We start from the raw sequence: 6,000 nt of genomic DNA, 5'->3' as shown, positions 1-6,000 counted from the left end.
AGGGGACGACAGAGAATGAGATGGTTGGATGGCATCACTGACTCAATGGACATGAGTGTGAGTAAACTGTGGGAGTTGGTGATGGACAGGGAGGTATGGAGTGCTGCAGTCCATGAGGTCACAGAGTGGAGCTCAACTGAGTGACCGAACTGAACTGAGGGGATTTCACTGTGGCCAAAATGTAAGAACAGGAGCCAGATTCACACCCGTGCCTTAAACAACTAAGAATCTGGATGAAAAGTCTGAAAAAAAAAAAACTTTTCAGACATTGAACAACAAGGAGCTTAAGTGACCCCAAAGGAAAGAAACAGGTAAAGTGAAGCTTACTATCAGTCATTTGCGTTGTCTGGCTGTGGGCACTTAGTGGAGCCCTGCATGGGGGTGGGGCTAGGACAATGGTGAGCTAGTGAGCTGCAGAGGGTGAAATTTAGGGAGCACTATCTTTCAGGGTCTTGCAATGCAGAGTGAGTCCTGAGGTCCTCCTCCCCCAATTTTTTTTGGTCTGCATTGGATTTTCTTTGCTGCATGAACTTTCTCTAGTTACGGCGATCGACAGTTAATCTCTAGTTGCAGTGCACAGGCTTCTCATTGCAGTGGCTTCTCTTGTTACAGAGCACGGGCTCTAGAGCACGCAGGCTCCAGTAGCTGCAGCTCCCAGGCTCTAGAGCACAGGCTCAGTAGTTGTGGCTCACAGGCTTATAGCTCTGCAGCACCACGGATGGAACCTATGTCCCCTGTGTTGGCAGGCAAATTCTTAACCCCTGGACTACCAGGGAAGCCCCTAGAGGTCTTCTTGAACTGGGGAGATTTGTAACCATCTATTAGGGAGACTCAAGTGACAGAAACTTGGATAGAGAGTCTCAAAAGAAAGAGGACTCTGCACAAAAACAGACCCCAATATCTGCATTGTCTCCTAGAGTTTTGACTGATTACTTCCTGTGTGCAGAGTGAGACTCCAAGAGAGTGAGAAAAGAAACATTACCACAGGGGTTATGAATGTTTGCATTCCAACCAAGCATCCAACCTGCATAAAGAAACTTCATTAAACACCAAGACCATCTTTCCAGAGATTAACACTACTCAAGAGGAGAACCAATCTATTAATACTTTTAGAGTGCAGGCTGCTCCAAATGGAGGCGAACACTCCATTCTACCCAGGGTTTCACTTCAACAAGTCATAGGTATTTAACGGTAAAAAGAGTGGCTTACATTTTTCTTTAAATTTTGCACCCAATTGTATGGGGAATGTCAATGTTTAAAATAGAACAAGCAGAGCTGCTCTCTGAATCGAGAGTCCCACCCTCTGGAGTAATTCCAGAGACTATGTGTGTACTTCTGCAGAAGAGAATTTTAAGCACAAAGGATCTGAAACTCAGCTAATTAGCCCTCCATGCCTCACTCCTATTACTTATAGCACTAGATCCAGCCAAACACTATTCTTAGCATTTTTCCAAAGTTACTTCTTGGGGATAGCAAGGTAAAAATATTATGCTTTTTTTTTTTTTTTTTTTCTAAATTCTTACTTAAAGGTAAGTACTTACACTGTACCTCTGGTGCTTATAGATTACATCTTCCCATGCAAGAAATGAGTAGCCACATGTTTAATAGTCAGAACCAAAGCTCTGGCTTAGATATTTGCGAATTTACTAGGAGCCTTTTCGTGCCATTAAAAACAGTATTTGAGTTATTTCAAGTTCAGGCATTGGCCTCAGAAAATTTTTCAAAGAGAAGAAAAATTGTCAGTCTAAAAATATGAAGAAATCTAAAAATAGTTGTGTCTATTCTTGTACCACGTAAATATAGAACACATTTAAAAGGAGCTTTCCAATAACAACTTCTTTATTGTTCAGCTTCAGGAGGTTTTAACCCAGTTGCTACAGATGTAGCCTCTTTTCTTGCTGTATTGCAGCCCTCTAGCAAGTTCTGTAAAATTGAAAAGAACCTATAGATTTTGTACCTCTGTTAGCTAATATGATGACACTCTTACCAGCAAACTGGCTATGGCTTCAAAAAAGAAAAGCAAAAGCTTATTCAACTGGTTATGGTTCTTACTGGGGCTTCCTTGGTGGCTCAGAATGCAAAGAATCCACCTGCAAAGTGAGAGACCTGGGTTTGATCCCTGGGTTGGGAAGATCCCCTGGAGGAGGGCATGGCAACCCACTCCAGTATTCTTGCCTAAAGAATCCCCATGGACAGAAGAACCTGGCAGGCTACAGTCCATGGTGTCGAAAACAGTCACACACAACTGAGTGACTAAGCACAGCATGTTTCTTACCTGGCAGGACACAGGGTGTAAGAGCTTTCCTTGGAAATCCATGGAGGAAATCATCTGACGGTATTTAGAGTTAGGTGGAAAACTCTGAAAGAGATGGGAATACCAGACCACCTGACCTGCCCCTTGAGAAACCTATATGCAGGTCAGGAAGCAACAGTTAGAACTGGACATGGAACAACAGACTGCTTCCAAATAGGAAAAGGAGTACGTCAAGGCTGTATATTGTCAGCCTGCTTATTTAACTTATATGCAGAGTACATCTTGAGAAACACTGGGCTGGAAGAAGCCCAAGCTGGAATCAAGATTGCCGGGAGAAATATCAATAACCTCAGATATGCAGATGACACCACCCTTATGGCAGAAAGTGAAGAGGAACTAAAAAGCCTCTTGATGAAAGTGAAAGGGGAGAGTGAAAAAGTTGGCTTAAAGCTCAACATTCAGAAAACTAAGATCATGTCATCTGGTCCCATCACTTTATGGCAAATAGATGCGGAAACAGTGGAACAAGTGTCAGACTTTATTTTGGGGGGCTCCAAAATCACTGCAGATGGTGACTGCAGCCATGAAATTAAAAGACGCTTACTCCTTGGAAGGAAAGTTATGACCAGCCTAGATAGCATATTAAAAAGCAGAGACATTACTTGGCCAACAAAGGTCCGTCTAGTCAAGGCCATGGTTTTTCCAGTGGTCATGTATGGGTGTGAGAGTTGGACTGTGAAGAAAGCTGAGCACAGAAGAATTGATGCTTTTGAACTGTGGTGTTGGAGAAGACTCTTGAGAGTCCCTTGGACTGCAAGGAGATTCAACCAGTCCATCCTAAAGGAGATCAGTCCTGGGTGTTCATTGGAAGGACTGATGTTGAAGTTGAAATTCCAATACTTTGGCCACCTCATGTGAAGAGTTGATCATTGGAAAAAGACCCTGATTCTGGGAGGAATTGAGGGCAGGAGGAGAAGGGGACGACAGAGGATGAGATGGTTGGATGGCATCAGACTCGATGGACATGAGTTTGAGTAAATTCCAGGAGTTGGTGATGGACAGGGAGGCCTGGCGTGCTGCGATTCATGGGGTCGCAGAGTCAGACATGACTCAGCAGCTGAACTGAACTGAACTTAGAGGTAAGTGTATCCTCTGGAGAAGGAAATGGCAACCCAGTCCAGTGTTATTGCATGGATAATTCCATTGACAGAAGAGCCTGGTGGGCTACAGACCATGGGGTGGCAAATAGTCGGACACAACTGAGTGGCTAACACTACTATACCACTAAGTGTAGCATCATGAGGTGATATGAAGTTTCTTTCCATTTCTGTTGCAAAATCTGTGCTTTGGGAGTAAAAATATCCATAACAATTACATAAATTGTTATGGTAGATGTAAATTCAGGTTTTAACAATGTGGAAATTCGATTATAATTGCATTCTGAAGATCCAAAACTGAAATGGTGTGATATACAGTAATTGTTCTTTTGCTACAATTCCCTTGTAGGTAGAATTGGATTTTATAAATTTTTCTTTGCTAATTCCTTGTAAGTTTTCGTGTATGTGTGCTTAGTCATTCAGTCGTGTTGGACTCTTTGCGATCCTATAAACTGTAGCCCACCAATGTCCTCTGTCCATGGGATTTCCCAGGCAAGAATACTGGAGTGGGTTGCTATTTCCTCCTCCAGGGGATCTTGACCCACCCAGGGATTGAACCCATATCTCCTGCATTGGCAGTTGGATTCTTTATGGCTGAGCCACCTGGGAAGCCCCTTGCAAGGAACCAATAATTGATATTTCCTTACTGAAAGCAATGCCAAGTATCTCACAAAAAGCAAAATGTTATGTGTGAATTGTCACACATCTTATCAAAAGGGCATTATCCTCAGCTGCAATCATTTTTAGAAGGGATCACGTTTTGTTCATTTTAAATCCCCAGCTACGGACACAAACCTCCTGTAAGTGAACATCATTTAATTAAAACCTCCTACTTCATCCAAAGGGTGACTTTTTCTTCTTCTGACTTACTTTCATTGTAACACTAATGTGAAACTTCATAATTAAATAATTGTTGGTGCACTTTAGTACATGTTAGATTTGCACAGTGGCAGTATTCAAGAACCACAGCTTTATTGCTTGGTGACAATGGTAACAGTCACACCATTGTTCTCTCCTGTCACTGAGGCATCTTTTCACACTATGATCAGTGCCGCGGCCATTGCAGAATCTGAATGCCCAGGACTACATGCTATTCTGTCTGGCAACAAATGTACCCGTCCTAGGGTAGACTATGAGCTTTTTTTGTCCACGTGACAGGAAAACTGAGGGAGATAATAATTTGTAGATTTGTGGATTACTCTCCTAGCTGTGGTGGCTTTCCAGGTGGTACCACTGGTGAAGAACCTGCCTGCCAGTGTAGGAGACATAAGAGACTTGGATTCGATCCCTGGGTCAGGAAGACTCCCTGGAGGTGGACATGGCAACCCACTCCAGTATTCTTGCCTGGAGAATCTCATGGACAAAGGAGCCTGGTGAACTATAGTCCACGGGGTTGCAAAGAGTCAGACATGACTGAGCAGGCCTGCATGAACACACTACATAATTTTAAGGTATATAATCTAATGGTTTGACTTACACTCATCATGAAATGATTACTATAAGTCTGGCAAACACCCATCATTTCATATGGATACAAAATAAATATATACAAAATAAAAGAAAAATAACATTTGTTTCCTTGTGATGAGACCTCTTAGAACTTACTTTATTAACACCTTTCATATATAACGTTTAGCTGTGTTAACTGCATTTTTCATGTTTTACATCACATCCCTAGTGCTCGTCTATCTTATAACTGGAAGTTTATACGTTTTGACCACCTTCATCCAATCCCCCATGTAACCCCGTGCCTCTGGTAACCACAAATCTGGTCTCTTTTTCTATGAGTTTGTCTATTTTGAAGTATAACTGGTCGACAACACTGTGTCCTGGGTGCACAATGTTGTGACTTGACATTTCTATACATTTTACAATCACCTTGATAAGCCTCGTTACCATCTGTCACCATACAAAGATTATTTGTATACATACATAGTTATTGACTCTGTTCCCCACACTGTACATTTTATACCCATGACTCATTTATTTAGTAACTGGCAGTTTGTTCCTCTTCCTCTCCTTCATCTGTTTCTCCATTCCCAACTTCCCCATGTACACACTGTTTTATTTAATGGAAACATAACAGTAAAAAGTATTTAAGAAATACTTAGAGCCCTTATAGAGCTTACATTCTAGTAAACAAATACATATGACACATGTACAACAAATAAGCATTGTATATAATGTCAGGTAGAGATAAGTGACATGAAGAATATGGCAGAGTATGAATATAGAAATTGGTGTGAAAAGGGCTATTTCAACCACAGGACCACTGCAGGTTTCTTGACCTAGCATCAAAAAACAGATACAAATTACATGAGGAGCAGGTGATGGGAGGTCTGCAGGAAGAGTATTTTCTGTGGCAGAGTGAACAGAAAATATTCTGAAAAAACAGATTATACAAGCATGGTTCATGTGACCAGCAGTCAGGAAAGGTGTCTGGAACTAGTTAGCGAAGAGAAAACATAAGGAGATAAGTTTGAAGAATCAGGCAGGAGCCAGATCACGCAAGCCTTACAGGTCAGGGCACGATTTGGGATTTTGTTATGAGTTAAGTGGAAAGTCATGTGGACATTATATTATAAATGA

The sequence above is a fragment of the Dama dama genome, chromosome 21, assembly GCF_033118175.1.
Source record: "Dama dama isolate Ldn47 chromosome 21, ASM3311817v1, whole genome shotgun sequence".
In the NCBI taxonomy this organism is placed as follows: domain Eukaryota; kingdom Metazoa; phylum Chordata; class Mammalia; order Artiodactyla; family Cervidae; genus Dama; species Dama dama.
Note: the sequence above shows the minus strand (reverse complement) of the source record.